The sequence below is a fragment of the Gasterosteus aculeatus genome, chromosome 7 (genome assembly GCF_964276395.1).
Source record: "Gasterosteus aculeatus chromosome 7, fGasAcu3.hap1.1, whole genome shotgun sequence".
Taxonomy (NCBI): Eukaryota; Metazoa; Chordata; class Actinopteri; order Perciformes; family Gasterosteidae; genus Gasterosteus; species Gasterosteus aculeatus.
In genome coordinates, this window is record NC_135694.1 from 21864539 (window position 1) to 21881103 (window position 16565).

The window sequence follows — 16565 nt, forward strand, 5'->3', positions numbered from 1 at the left end:
CCAGCTTTCCCCAGAACATGTCCCATACCCCTGAGCAGAGTAGAGTCTGTGTGGAATGCGAATGACTGTGGTGATTAACAACTTCTCAGAGTTTCTAATTCCCCAGTTAATGGTGGGCTCGGCCGCGAGAAACACTCCAGATCTACAAAGACGGGGGGGCGAATAGATGGACAATGGATGGTCTACTGAAGCATCACATTCACAATATACTCTGTTGATTAGACAAAAGTACAGTACACATGCAGAATGATGAGATATTACCGCAGGAACCAATATAAAAATAATAAAATGTGATGCTGCCAGTTTGAATTTGTCATGTGACGACAGGCGAGATGCAAGATATTCAATTCAGCAAGACGTTGTGCACTTTGTGTCCATCATGTGCATCGCCGAGGCACGCGACGGCGGCGAGCGGGCCATTCAGACGGCCGTGTAGTTGCTCCATTTGTCTGCGCTCGCTGCTGCAGGACCTCAGCAGGCAGAGGCGGCAAAAAGCCAAGCATGTGAGGGAGAGGCCATTCCATCTGTGTGCTAAGTATGCTTGACAGAGACTGAATTTGGATCGGTGTGTTCATACACTATTTGAGGGGGCAGAGTTTGACTTGTTGCAACTTGATTTGCATATATATCTCAGTCAATCCACCAGAGATATGCTGCAACTAAGCCACAAACAATAAAGGGTCATTTGGGTAACTACCAAATATTAAACTAATCAAATAGGACAAACTAACCACATTCGACGACGCAATTATCCAGCAATTTAGTTTGGAATTGTATTGATTCCTAGTGTAAAATTAATAAAGTAAACGCAAGGGACACACATTTAACAAGCAGCCATTTTTAAAATGGTCACGTAATGCTGCATCAAGGCAAAATCGGACTGATTTTCCTTAAAATACAAAGAGCAAGATATAGTCGCGTTTCCACCAACTGGTGAACACATGAGCCCAACGCGTCTCTGATCCAGTTGTCCGGTCTAAACCATCCCACCAAAACAGGTGTTCTCTCCACACATATTATCCCATAAACACCATCCAATCCATTAAAGTCAGAACAAAAGAAAAGAGTCGGATTACAATCAGGTACGATAAGAAAACCTGCCCGGAGTTTTCAGCGGGACTGGATTGACAGTCCTCGCAGCCGGTTCCCTAACTGCCGCCCGCTTTGACCACATTTTAGGTTGGGAAACCCAAATTTGGGCTCGTAAGAAAAGGTCCTTTCCTTTCAGAAATGCGTCACAGACGTTGCGTCCTCGCGGCGTCTAGTCAGCGGTAGCGCCTTTCACCTCTAACAAGTCACCCTTTTACATTTTGGAACATCACTCTCTGGAAGCTGCGTCACCAGAGTTATTTTAACAAACATTACAGACATTACGGAGCCACTACCAGACTGTTACACATGTCTGCTGTGGAGGGCCAATAGCAGAGTGCGGTCTAGTGCAACAAACAAGTGGCAATGAACTTTTTGCAATTAGCCTCTCAGGTGGCTGTTCACTGGCTGGATGCTTAACTCCTCCAGTTGGGCCTTCGGCGTCCTGCATCATGATACAAATGTCAGTGAAAGGTTCTCAATCCTCCCTCGCTGGCACCGTTTATTTCACGATTAATGGTCGTTCCTGGTTTGGTTTATGATTCTAAAAATGAATACAGGTACGAGGGGCCAAAAAGGTCATATCGTCCTGAATCCATAGCCAATATCAAGGAGAGTTGTTGATTGAAGCAGACCAGGATAATCAAGCTTTGATATCAGTTTTACATTTTTTTAAGTTTTGGTCTCAGAATCCTGCTCCACCAACTCTAGATGGAACATATTAGACAGAAATGATATTTTTCCCGTAGGATTGGCCGTTTTCTTCGGTGTGAGGGGAATTGATTGAGTTCTAAATCTGTCTTAATGTAAATCACTGGTTAATTTGCTTTTGTAATGTTTACAAAAATTGGATAAGGAGATTTGATTTATAGTTTCTTTAACAAAGCTGAGGGGCAATTTTGTTTGGCTCAAATCAGACTGCAGTATTCCACCAGAGCACATACTGCAGATTCAGCAGTTCATGAGAGTTATCCTTTGGAAGTGTTGACGGTTAAAAAATGGAAGCCGTAATGCAAGTAGACGGTAGATACTGTAGACTACCGATGTAAACTCTGCACGAACGAACAGTTATAAAGCCACAAACAAACAGTCTTATTAGTTTCTAAGATGTTACAAAACAGATGCATAGTCTTGTTTTTACTAAATCGATTTGAAATAAAATCCTTAATGCAAACACTAACAAGAATAAGGAGTTAATATCCCTTGTTGTTTTCTTAGAATATTATTAACAATCTATTTCATCTACCCAGATTGTCCCCGTTATTACAAAAGAAAATGTTGTGTATATAAATATTATAGTTGATAAGCGTTAAGGTTTAAAGCTTTTTTTAAAAACAGCTATTTTTCAAATCAACTTTGTATCGAAACCCAAACAATTTAAAAACGTTTACAGCGTGCAGCTGCTAATTCAGGGGATTCACGGACTGAAATATACTAAAAATTCAACTAATACACATTGTGCTGGCATTCGCCGTTTCCCCTCCAAAATTAGTGTCACTGTGTTCTTTCCCATCTGTGGTTCATCAGTTCAGATGACTCAACAAGGCATGTCTCTCTATAGAGCAATTGTTTTTATTTGAAAAGCAATACATCAGGATGGGTGCGTCTTTCCAAAAACCCTTCAAACGTATGATTCAGAAAAGTGGAAAGCAAAAATTCCCAATTTTGAGCAATCAAAGTGTGTGCGTGCAGCCACCGCTGTGTTTCCTGCTCTATTGTGTCTGTGTTTGTCCTGTGACTCACTTGAACTTTTGCTCGTAGTGACCCATGAAACTAACCGGTCACTCAACCACATTTTACCGCACGCGCTGTCGGGAACCATCCACCCTGTATCTTTTTGTCGTGGTCCTGTGCAGTGGTTGAGGGTGTGAGATCCACAGATCCAACCAAGACCAGTGCCCTGCGTTCAGCTCCTCAGGCTTTCCAGTGCAAGCACACACACACACACACACACACATCACACAGCAAACCCACACAAACAACATTGTGAGTCAGGAACTGTGGTGGCGAATCGCATTCCTGCCCTGACCGGCAGAATGATTCAGCAGTACATTTTATTTATTTGAATCATCTTTTTTTAGTCATCTGAAAAGTTCATGGCTCAATATTTATTAGGTGTTTTCATAAACTTCTTGAAAGAGGAATTTAATGAATTAAATGAATTCAGTTTCTTCGGAATGACAATGTGTGGAATACTAAAGACTAAATGCTTAAATCATTCTGAGACTACATCCAAAAACTGAAATCGCTTAGATGGCTCTCCCATAGAACGGCTTCTGTTAGCTTTGTTTCAGACTGCCGACATCTCCAATCATGTCAGTGGTTCAAATAGAGAGGGGAAATGCAATGGCCTAATTATCACGCTATGTTTCAGCGGTCTCTCAGTCGAACTTCCTTTTGAGGGAATAATGAGGCTGGTTTACTTCATTGTCCGATTCAGGTCACTTGATGGTGGGACAAGAATTCGGACACATTCCTGCCGTACACAGTAGAAAAAAACAATAATCATCTCAGTTGTGCGACTGCCAGTCCAATAGGACAAATAGCAAAATAATATTACAGATTCCTAAGCATATATCATAGGTCAAAGGTAATTTGTCAACTGAAGGTAAAGGGCATCACTGAGTTTTCTTACGGTGAGATATGAAGACAATCATTGAAAAGCACTTTAAAGTCTAAAAAATCCTCGGTGCCAACATGAATACAAATAAAGAGGCGTTATTATTCATACCACACAAAAAATACCCTATAACTTTTATGCTCTACCGTTTGGTAGAGAATCATTTATTGACCCAGACTTAACTTGATTAAGCCATTTCCATTCACCAAGTGAAATTACATTTACTCAACTGCGTTGTAAAGAAGAGCATATTATTATTGCTCAGAAAGTAATAATAGGAAGAAATTAATTTCTCAGAATTAGTGAGGACATTAAAATGGCTACAAAACTCCAATATAGTTGATAATATAAGGTCTGTGCAAGTTTTAAATGTTGTAACTGGGAGGAAAGCGGAGTTTTACTTTCTCTTCTCAACAATGTGAATCCATCAGTTTGTGTCTTTGTCATTTTGCATCGGGTCGCCTTTACCTCTGAACATAATGCAGGTGTGCAATCTGCTTCACAACACACTCACTGTCTCTTTCAGCTTCCTCAAACGTGAATGAGTTTATTCCTCCACTCTTATTGCAAATACACACTAAGTTCAGCCCGTCCATTGCCCCCCACCCCTCACAGAGAACCTGGCTCACCTGGAGCTCACGATTACTACACAACGACCCAGTGAGACGACAAAGAGCTTCAGGAAGATTTCCCCATGGTGGTGATCCAACTGGCTGGATTATCTAATAATTTGAATATAGTTGTTTTTTAATTAAAGGTGCTTATGCTGCAGACATAATTATTGATTATAACACCTAGCAAGCTCTTATAGAGAACATATAAGTCTGCAGGATCCAATTGTTGTCAATATTTTCAATTCAACCAAATGTTAAATATATGGGAGGGTGGATGAAGATTTGCATTAAAATTCCACAGAACGTCTTTGACACAATTATTATATATATATATATATATATATATATATATATATATATATATATATATATATATATATATATTTAGTAGTTTGCAACAAAATAGCAAAAATGTGTAAAAAAAGCCTTTCTTTCAATATATATTTATTTATTAAGAAATTCATAAAAACATTTAAAAAAAAACATGTACCCTGATTTGGACCCATACTAAGATCTTTACCCTCTGCTGAACTTTTCTAATCAGCTGAAATGTATTAATAGCAAAGTTTTGAAATATCTAAAAACCAAAGGACCAAAAGCATTCAGTGCCAGAGGTATGTTGCTATTTCTAAGTCAACGTCATGGTTTTTCCATCACAAGACTGTGGAAGTAATCGGAGTATCTCAATTCAAAACAACGAGGGATCTTTCTTTTCTATGCAAATGAGCCTGATTGCAAAAGCTGTCCAATTCGCAGAGAGCCGCGATGATCTCCTCACGCAGAGCAAAGAGCATCAGTGCTACCTGAAGCGCATCTATAAAAACCTCCTCACCAGTCTTCTCTCGGTCAGGTTTGAATTCCTTGCCTGTAGTTTTGTGGAATACATCTGCATCTCTTTGGCCAGGACCTGCAGCTTTAATGTCTGCCATTGTACTGCCCACCACTGCATCCTTGGTGCAAAGGCAACATTTGCACTTTGCCACGTGGTTCATCATAGCCAGACACAAAAAAAGGTTGAATTGCACTCACATGCTGCATTTGATATTTGATTTGTAGTTTTTAGGGATATCCTTTGGGAATACAACCTTGACACGAGACAGGGCGGGAGGGGATGCATGGGGCTATCACCAAAATCCCTTCTTTGCAAACTTCCCTCTAAATAGCATTAAAAATCCAGTACTTCATTTTATAGGAATTCTGTCAGTGTAAATATGACAAACACTGAAGCTGACAAGCCGCCTGCCGGGTTGATGCTTTGTGTTTCAAGGCCCGCAGCTGAGTACAGAACAGCAACAACAAGGCTCTCCACATGAGGCCACATGAATATGTAGCTAATGACATATTTGGAAGTTCATCATGGCTCAATTCTATAGTACAAAGATATCGACCCTCCCCTCCCCCCTTTCAAGATATTCCGCCGAAACTCCCTCTTCTCGAGGAGCATTGACCTTGTCGGAATGAATGGCTGTCATGCATATCTATTATGCTACCCGTAATCATAGGATTGTATTTCAGAATCAAGGTGAGGGGCAATGCAAAGGCAACACTAAAAGTCTTCCTCAACACGGAACAGATATGACATTTCAAGGCTACCTTTCAATTAGCTATCGCTTTCAAGAGCAATAGCGTGATCAGGTGGCGGTAGATTGACTGCAGCTTATAAGGCCAATTCCACGTAAAGTTTATAATGCTGAAACATGGACATAGCACAGAATCCTCTAATGTCGACTGGACACGTTTTTAGGTAATTCAAGATATGGTTTTAACATTGTTATTCTTAACGGTCTTAACCGGTCGTTTACAGGACGCTGGGACGCTGGTTGAGAAGTACAGCAAAGACGCCCCCTTTGAATAAATTGTCCCTCTATTTACCCTTCTCTTTTTTTCCACCTTTATTTTTTTTCTGTATTACTTCTGCTGCTGCTTTCTTTGCTGCAGTGCTCTGTGATTGGTTGGAAACATGTGTCAAATCACTCGAATGCCGTCAGGATAAGGAGTGTTATTGGCTGGTGCTCCAACCCCGCTCCACCCCCGCCAACCACCCACCTCCCAAAGCCAAGGCGTGGATGAGTGGGCAAGCAGATGTGTGCATCAGGTGGTGCTGCACTCCAACAGAAGAAGAGGAGGAGGAGGAGGCGGCGGCGGGGGGCACTCGGGGCCGTCCCAGGTAACAGCGGCAGCGGGGGCAGCTTGTCACTGCCCTTGGTAGGTTTTCCTTCAAAGAGGGACGACGCATGGGAGGGATTGTGGTTATTTGCCTTGTGATGACAAATGGTGTTGCCACTACATGGTAGGACAAGAGACGTGTCAACTCAAATCCGTTATCCACTACTGTGTTTTTATTTTAGTCAAAGTCACAGCGTCTCTCGGGTCTCATTCAAGCGTCGAGCTCACTTCAGGGCAGCGAATCAAAGCTCAACAGAATTGGCGAAGGACAAAGACCCCCCCAAAAAAAAGAATCAAGTCACGTCGGCGCTGAGAGTCAATTCATGCGGTCCTACGCCATACAGCATTGGCTTAAATAGCATCAACAACACACACGCACAGTGCAACAACAGATCATCACTCGCACACAAGTGGCCATTAACAAATCTGTTGCGTTGTCTCATCCCACCAAACTGGGCAGACAGGGACGAAACGCGGGCGGGGGTTACTTTGTGCCGTTGGTGCCGGTACACCGTGTTGTGTGTGGCGCGCACACGGCAGCGGGTTTGACCTCCATCTGCAGGTCAGCCCGGGAAGTGAGACGCAAACTCACCGGTGGGAACGCGGGTTGTGCTTTTCTATCCAAGACCGGAGTTGACACGGACACCTACGGGAGAGATCGACACGGATGAATAGATGCCCCGTACACGTACAGCTGCCCAAACCGGTGCCGTCACAGGCAGCGCTTCAATGGGGGACAGTTTTTCTATGTTGAGCTCAACATTTTTATTTTAACCAGAGCAAGAGAGGCTGTTTTGCCGATTGGGGTCAGGATTTGGCTCGGAGTGTTAAGCATCCTGGTTAATGGGCCATAATAACAGTATTACATGTGAGATTGTAGTTGAAGGGGCCGATGCAGGCTGTGCCCCTCTGCTCGTAACAGACAGACGTGCCCTAGAGAGCAGTCAGCCTTTTTCTTCTTGCCTCCTTTGATTTCTCCCCCATCAGTTTGTGTTCTCCCCTTTCCTCGATCGCGCGCTGTTATTCGCTCTTTTTACATTCCGTTTTCTCGTATTCCCCGATGTCGCCACATTGCCACACTTTGATGCTTCCACTTCCTCCTTTAGTCTCGCTGTGACAAACAGACACTCAGACAGACAGTCAGACAGACAGACAGGGTTCATCTTTGTCTCTAGGATCTCATTAGGGTCTTGTCAATCTGTCATTGCCACTTCTGTTTGTTTTTTTTTGTCTCTCTTGCGCTACAAGGGTGGGATATCCGCATTGGTTGCTATGGCACCAGACAGCTCTTCTTTTCTTCAGACAACAGCTAACCATGATTGTGTCTGTGTGTGACTGAGCATGTGTGTGTGTGTGTGTGTGTGTGTGTGTGTGTGTGTGTGTGTGTGTGTGGGCCTCAACCCGTCTGTGTACACGATCAATGTAAACGTGTGTAAGGCCCCTTGAGTGAGGAGTTGCAGCAAAGTGATGATCATCAGTGTGTGTGTGTGGATTATTATGCTTTCACTGCAATCTATGATAAAACATCCATTCAAGATTCTATGTCAGGTGAGCGGCCGCAACTCAAAGCCACGCTGCTTCAAATCCTTGTGATGGCTCACTCGACTCATTGAACAGGGTTCACGTCACGTGGACTGTTTGAGAAGAATTCCCCGTGCCTCCTTGCTGCTGTGCGTTTGGTGACTTCACAGAGCCACATCTTAGGCTTTCCATCCATTTTGAGCTGCCCATTTCCCCTCCACGTGCACTCCAGCAGAGGGCAGTGTCTGCTCGACGCGCCGCCGCTCTCAAACTACACCAAGTGAAAGTGGCTTCCAGGCAGTGACAGATTCATTTCTCAGAGAAAAACATGTGCTGACCTGGCCGCTTTTGGATTAAAACATGCTTTAAAAAAAACTCATGTTTTGTATTTTCAAACCACAAATCAAGCTCCAACTACTTGTAACTAAGAAGAGAAAACCAATGAAAAGAAAGGGTGTCTGAACTCCTCTGAAACCATTAGTAAAAGAATTAATCTAAAAGATCACATGAACGAGGGAGTAAAAGGCTTTTCAGACTACAAGGCCTTGCTGCTCCGGCACAAGTTGAGCAATCATCTGTTCGTGTTTGTGTGAGTGTACGCAAGGAGGCTGCGGTGTTGGGTGTTTAGTGCCTCAGGCAGGGTGAGGCGCAGCAGAGGGGCGGGCCGTCCCAGCTGAACCCGGTGCACCGTAACAGCACTCGGGGCGCGGGGTCGCTGAGTCCAGCATTCCTCCGCAGCGCTGTCTGTTTACACGACCGCCGCTGCGCCCGGAGGGGGGGGGATGGGGGGGGGGGGGGAGGAGGGGTGGCGGCTCTGCATAACTGCACCATCAGATAACGCGTTTTGCGTGAGTTCATGTTCGTCATCTGCCGAGGAGATAAGAGCCATTGTTTCAAAGAGCTGAAAAGTGTTCAGGCCTTTTAGCTGCGATTGAGTCCTTCCTTCTTACTGTACGTTAAGTCACAGCAGCCTTTTCACTAAGTAACGTAGACAGCCAACTCATTGTTTGTCCTCCAACATCGGCATGGCGATGTACTCCACGCTTCCTCCTTTTGCCTTTGTGCTCGGCGTGCACAGAGATACCGAGGAAACGCACGGCTCTACGGAGCGAACTCAATCTCGATACAACCGAGAGGCAGCAGGCCGCACGTGTGGTGCACCTGTCGCCTGAAACCTCGTCCACAAGTATGTGACAAAGCGTGAAAAAAAAAACTGTTTTCATGCCAAATAAAACCTCTCGGTTGCTGCTTATGTATAATTATATGAACATAAATCTGCTTAAAGTGGAAATAAATCTAGTGTACTATCCAGTTATGACCGCAAGCTTACAGTAGAGATTAGACTACACACCTTTGTGCTGGTGAAATCACAATGCAGACACGTGTGCATATTGTGTCTACATAGATTTAATACTGCACTGTGTGTTTGCGTGTGTTTACCCCCTTTTTTACGTGTGTAAACACATTTGTGTTGTGACGTGAGAAGGACCGAGGGGGGTCGGACCCGAGGTGACATTGTCTTCGGCGGGTCCGACAGTGAGGGCCGGACTCGCTCTCCTCTCGAGCAGAGGGGCTCGTGGTCGGGCTATTCATGCGGAAATAGCTCGGACTTGGACTCTGAGGGCCTAATCCGGGCTGAACTTTGACTGTAGCTCCTCTGTGCCGCCGCTCTCTCACGTCCCACAGCCTAGAGGCCAGCTGGTCAGCTCCAGGGGAGCACAACAGAGATGGGGAGTGACACCCAAGGCCTAGAGAGACAGTGCCCTGACTGTACTGAAGACTGGGGAGGGGCTGAGAGGGGCTGCACGGCTTTCAAAGGCTCCATTGTTTGACAGGCCTGCATTATTTCACGTGCTGCGCATGATTCTCGCCGCGGGTCTGAACTATAGCCCGGCCTGACCTGAGCTGTGCAGGCGGACGAAGCTGTGGCCTCCCTGGGCAGGTTAAAGTGTAACCGTGTCCGTGTTTTCCCAGGAAAGTGTGTTTACCTAGAGGACTAACACGGAGGCCCTTTTGTTTAACCAAGTAGCGAGGCTCGCCCTAAAAGTCAATCTCTGTCAAACACACAGGAACCGGGTTTCCCTTCACCGGTGGGTAGGTACAGCGCGCATGTGTGTGTTTGTTAGTTGTTCCTTTTTTTCCTTTTTTTCTTTTTCATACATGTGTGGGGAAAAAGCAGATGGACAAATCTGCAAGACTTCTGGAGAAATCCAGTATGCAAACACACAATGTGATGAGAGGCACTTATCGTCGGCCAAGAGGGAAAACAGCTGAAGCCAATTAAATGCTAACAGTGCGAGCTAACGGGATGAGGCCCACCGGCCAACCGCTTAAGGAAAAATATGGTATTTTGTCACGCTGCCCGTTTTTTAGGGTCCGCAGCTATACGCCTGACCCTGTGAAGAAGACGGAGGGTTCTCAAGTCTGAGTGGTGAAGGAGGAGGAAGAGACAAAAAGGATGGAGGCAAAGGTAGAAAGAGCAGACTGATTATTGCTCCTTTTGGTATATTTACCTGCTCCTAATTTATTTACTCCTTTATTTATTTTGCAAGGACAATGCACACCAATCACTAGTTGGACATGTGAGCCAGAGAGGCTCACATGTCCAACTAGCTATAACAAAATCTGAAACAGAATTAAAATTCATAGACGGACAACAACGTGTAGACAAAACCAATCCACAGCAAAAGGAAAGATATGTGTACGACAATAGATCAGACACACCAGGCTGCAGCATGCGTCAGGCAGAATTACAATGCTAATGTTAAGCAGCTGTAACGTTTACCATATTCACCATCCTACGTTGCATTTTCAAATCATTTATTTAACAGAAAGTAGAAATGAGGCTCACGAGCATTTGGGCAAAGAAAAAAAAAAGATTTGATTAGACGTTTGATGTGATAACGGCCCTCAAAGAAAAGTTATGGGTTCATCTGTTATTATAATTTGTCCTAGAAGGGGGAGGGGGCATACATTTAAAAATGCACTAGATTCAATACGAGCGCATCCAATATTTGTTGAGATATTTCAATGGAACCGGGGAGAATATCAACCTGATAATGAGGATAAACAATAACACCACTGTAAACCAAAATCATCAGACGCATTCGACGCCGCAACAGTCAGAGCAGCACTCTGCGAGAGGTAATGACAACGTGAGCTTCCAGATGGACTGAAGCTGACTGGGTCCGTGGCACAAGCTCTGGTGAAGCGGGACAAAGAGAGTGAGGGGGAAATGTGCTCTGCGGGACACAGTGTACTTTTAGCTGTGGAACATTGACCTGAGGCAGTGACTGTGGAAGGTTGTTGAGCATTTGCCTTCAAATCTTTTTTTTGTTCTTTTTTTTGGGATACTGGTAGAAAACACAGCGCACTGCAGTTTTCCATATCAGCTTCTACAGTCATCTTCAGAGACTGTAAGGGAGCAATGGTGGTGACTTTGATACGATCCAAATCAATCAGGTGTACATCAGTATACGCGCTTCCCCGGCTGGGATGCCTTTTAAAAGCTGCGCGCAAAACGTGCTCATTGCCACACACACACACACACACACACACACACACACAGTGCAGTTGGGTGTTGGCCGCTGGACTAAATGCCTCGCGGCAGCTGTACGTCTTTATCCGTCAACATTTAGTTCGAAACGGCTCAAAACTTTACAACACCAACAAGATCTACTTCATCGCAAGGCCCCCGCCTCACATGTGTGGTAAAGACACCACCTAAATACTCCTTTCACATTAAAATGCATGCGTCCAGGAAAAAAACAAAAACAGACATAAGAGACGTCCCGGTGGCGGAGTGAATAAGCCGCGTGCTGCGGCGTACGCGGGACCAGCGACGGAAGCCAAGCGCGTCCGCTGGTTGGAATGCCCCCAGCCGGTCTGCGTGGCACGCGTGAATAGTGTGATGAACGAGAACAGCCTGAATAAACGTCAGATAGTGTAGGTGACATGTTCAGATAAATGGGTCGGACACGTGACCACGGCAACAAATGAGCAGAACAAAGTGTTTGGCTTTGTCCCTTTCGGCTCATTCGCTCGCATTGTGCTTCTTTTGAGTCGGACACAAGATCTTCAAAGAGTTGCAAATTTCAGAGCAAATCAGACGACATATATGGATGCGGTCCAAGATTAGGAGAAACTTTAGAAATGTACACTTCTGACCCTCTCGCCAGCTAAGGAAATGCAAACTCAGCAGGGATATTCCACATATTGAAAGCAGATATAAGGCTTCCCCCCCTGGACCAAAGGGGCTTTATATTCCACTCACGATGCTGCTTGAACCCATAATGCAGTCTTAGCTTAAGGGATGGAACGAGGATAGAGGGGAAACCGCTGACGAGAAAATTGCATTTCATAACCTAGAACACTGAAATATGACGTTCATAGAAAAAAGATTAACTCCTAAAGACAGAGTTCTTTACACAGGTTATACAGTTTTAACTTGTTCCAGGACCCTTTTATAAAATTACGATGACAACAATCATTCTCTGCATGTGCCGGTTTGGTACAGATGCACCTACATTTACACAACGCAGCCCCCCCCCCCCCAAAACCAAAAACACCATCGTGCTAAAAGAAACTACTTATCCGTCTTCCTAGAGGCCGATGTAAAAAGTGCAACGGGCTTCACTTCAACTCTCCTTTGTCTCTCAGTTTAACGGTGACCACACTCCACATTCCTCTGATTCTCCGTCACTTGGACAATAAATATTCTTCCGTCTTAACCTTCAACTATTGACTTATTGTTGTAGTAAGAAGCCTTACTAATCGATCGAAAGGACCAATATATTTTGTAATAAACGCATTACAAATACATTGTATCGGTGTATGTCAGCCAACAGGAAACAAATTGCAGTGCAGATGTGACAAAAATATGTATGTATAATTAATTACATTAAATTAAAGTTTATTTTTCTACTTGAAAATGTCATGCTTTTATAGATGGTGGTCTATCGACACTGGTATCTGCCGACAGAGTATTAGTATTAGTGGGGCTATAATACAGTACACACACAGAAAGAAGTCATCCAAAACCGCCTGAAACATTTTTTTCTAAACAAGATACAGAAATATTAAGAATATTTAGGAGTAAAGCAGAAGAAAAATGCAGATATGCAGGAGAATGATTTGGTTGCAGGGTTCTGGGTTTGTGCATCACTGGCGTACTGGGAAACGTCTCCTGTGAAAAGGTTTTATAACGCTATATACTTTTTGAAATTTTGTTACTAAAAAGATGATGCTTTCTAGTTAATATGTTAACATATAAAAAACATTTAAAAACATTGAATTTCAAATGAACGTTATTTCCTATATTTTTTAAAGGGATCTTGGTGTCATGGTGGGGAGCTCACCCCAACTAACATTAGCCATGTAACCTCCATCTTTATCTCTATAAACAGAAGGCAACAGGATAAGAAAATACAGACATTTAAACAATAAACAGGCTAAATATAGAATGAAGGTTGCAGAGCAAATATAATACTGTAGTGGATGGTTAATTAGATGGGCAGCAAACATAATACTTTATTATTATGATTTTAAGCAGCTGAGAGTCTCGAACCTGCAGCTTTCTGGGAGTCGGTTGAAAAACCAAACCCTCCTCCATGTTTTCTTTTTTTGGAGAGCAAAAGAGGCGAAACGCATCGGCCGAAATGTAACCTCGAAAACCACCGGCTTTCGTCTGATTTTATTGGTTTAAAAAGGGAACTTCTAAACTAGCAACACGTGGCCAGTCTAGTCGTACATGAGGTCTCTCATCCTCTAGTCTTGCATCTTAAGTTGCAAATTAAGTCGTTGCCGGCTACATTTGGCTTATCCGTCGTCAGGCCGATGGCGAAGGGTACTGAGATGGTCCCAACTTAAAACGTAATAAATACACGGGTTGAATGACTTTGGTGGAGCACCAGAAACCCACTGTAACCCTATATTAAATATCACTTTAGTCCGGAAATTTTAGACGTAATGAAAAATATAAATAAAAATCTCTATTTCTATACCCGTTCTCATTTGCCCCTAAAGGTACAGCCGTTATCTTGGTTAAGATTTAAGCAATTTTTCAAACCTCCCTGCTCCTTGTTCGCTGCATTAGAAAGTAAACAGTTAAAGATCCTCTGGCTGTCAGCAGGTTGATCACACCAGCTGGAGCCCAGCTGGGAGAGCTTCCCTCGGAGGGGCGCTCTACGGCCTCCAGTCCCACCACCTCGCTCCTCCGCACACCACCGCTCTGTCACGTGCGTTACCTGAGGAGCACCAGGAAGGCAACATCTGGGTATGTTCTGAGGGCTGTAATTCTAGAGGCCCTTAATCCCCTCACAGTATGTTGTTTATTTTGGTCCTGTTCTCTGGTCGTCAATAGCCAGATTTCTTAGAAGCAACCACCGGGTCACTGGGACTGACACCGCGGGGCCCGCCGAGGCAGAAAGAGATCCGAACGGAAGAACTTCTCACCTACAACAACCAGTCAACAAGTCCAATTCATATCTCCTCTTTGTGGCATCGTGAGTGTTTAGTTTCATTCACAGGAAAGGCGGCTGGGCTCAGATTCAGTTCAACATCCTCTGTACAAGCTTTTGCAGCATGAATACAAGTGTAGTGAAAGCGTAAAAAAGGCAGTAGGTCACTAGAGAGCTGAAAAAGCAGCGAGAGTCCAACCATCTATTGCCATTTGCTACCATTTTGACGGAGTAAAATGTAGATGAGTACATTAGTAGTGACTTCAAGAACGCAGCGCTGTGTTACTCATTGAGCCACATTTGGGCTCCGTGTGCCGAGGTATGGAAACGATTACGCTTCGCCGGTTATCTACTTATGACATAACTACCACATGCTGCACAAGCAGGCAGAGGGAAGAGAGTGAAGCAGCCTTCAGCGAGGCGAGCTGTCGCAGGCCGACGGAGGCCTAACAGGGACAGACGGAAAGGAAAGAAGAAACGTTCTTGGATATGGAGAGAAGGGGGCGGGCGGGGGGGAATAAGATATGAGGACGGGTCAAAAGGGTAGAGAGTGAGGAGAGAAAAGGGGGAAACAGCTTGGTCATATTTTACAGCCGACAGCGAGCGTGTGGTCTGGCAGGCACGCCGGGAGTTAGTTTATTACAGTCGTTTCTTTTACGAGGGGCTGTCCTACCTGAAAAAAAGAAAAGAAAATGAGCAGGTTCAGGCCGGTCATCTGTACCTTCTGTCTTGACACAAGGATACGGCTCCATACTATACTGATTATTCCTCCTAATACAACCCATCCGTATGTAAACAGAGATTCACAAGTGCACTGGGCGCCGTCACCCATTATTCCTGATACATGTGACGCATGCAGCGATTATATATAACAGGGCGTCCTGACACCTGCAGGTGGGGTTTCAGGTCTCAGGAACATCAGAACAAAGGAATGCCGCCACAATAAATAAACGTGTGGTTTACACTTCTAATCCGTCAAATGAAAGCTAGAAGTTTCTGAAGAGGTTTTAGCAGGACCCGCTCCATGTGATTCGTATTCGTGGACTGACCCACCAGAAGTGTTCTTCTTCTCTTAATATTATTCACATCCAAACAGTCAACAGCACAATCACATAAAAAGGTTGGAGGAATTCTAAGTGGAAATAATGTAAACATATACTGTCGCACTGAGCAAGCAAACTGACTTCATCACATAGGTGCGTCGTCATGACAGAGGGACAAAAAGCTTCTGTCCAAGAAGAAGAACGAGTTATCTTCTGTGCGGGATGACTCTTCCACACGTCAGCCAAGCAGACGCCTTCACTGCCTCCAACGCGTCGACCTTTGGTTTGTGTTGCGATTACCCAAAACGGCTCAGTGACATGGTGTGCGATCATTGCAATGAGTCGTGTCTCTTCATGCCAGCTGCTACAGGGGAAAACGTCGCTCGGTCACACGTTTCCACCCGCCGTGAGCCCCGTTTTGGACCCAAGGCCTTCCATTCCCCTCCAGTGCAATAATCCATCCTGCGATCCCGGTGACACACCGCAGCGACACATTTCTGTTACCTTCTTCATTCTCTACCACATACAGAAAGACAGATGTTCTTTGATGAATTAATGAATCAAGAAGACGCGAGGAAAGGTTGGTACAAACGTGAGGTAAAAGTTATGACGGGCAATAAGGTGCGTGTTTGGGTTGAGCCTCGTGTACATTCTAGGTTATTCAGTCTCACTTATGGAGAACGGGCAGGTGACCATGTAACTGTGAACTTCTTTTATACAGCTCTGTAGAGTAATTCTTACTACGTTTACTGTACATTTGGCTATTTTGTGTTTATCTGATCTCATCTCATAAAATAAACTAAAAATCGATGTCTTCTCAATCACCGTGCCGAACATCTCCCCCACCAGATCACACGATTACAGCACAGAGCAGCACGAGGCTCAGAAACATCCAGTTCGGTACCAGGAACCAGCCTCAGGCGGTGGCCATGACAGCGTGACCTTCAAGCCCGGCTGTTGTTATTTTTCACAGAGGTCATCAGCTAAGAATGTGAAGCACGCAGAGCCCGAAACATGCCAATCGCTCCCCAATAACCCCGCCACGTATGCTTTA

General features: G+C 44.5%; 1 long non-coding RNA gene across 2 annotated transcripts in view; it reads right to left on the reverse strand.

Annotated features, from left to right (window-relative positions):
• The window catches only part of LOC144410194 (uncharacterized), a 53786-nt gene that overhangs the window by 35200 nt on the left and 2021 nt on the right, over window positions 1-16565 (reverse strand). The window contains exon 2 of one of the 2 annotated variants that reach the window (XR_013468081.1): window positions 7082-7135. The exons of the other annotated variant lie outside the window; for it this stretch is intronic. This is a non-coding gene — a long non-coding RNA (uncharacterized LOC144410194). The remainder of the gene's footprint in view (window positions 1-7081; window positions 7136-16565) is intronic. 2 annotated transcript variants of the gene reach the window in all.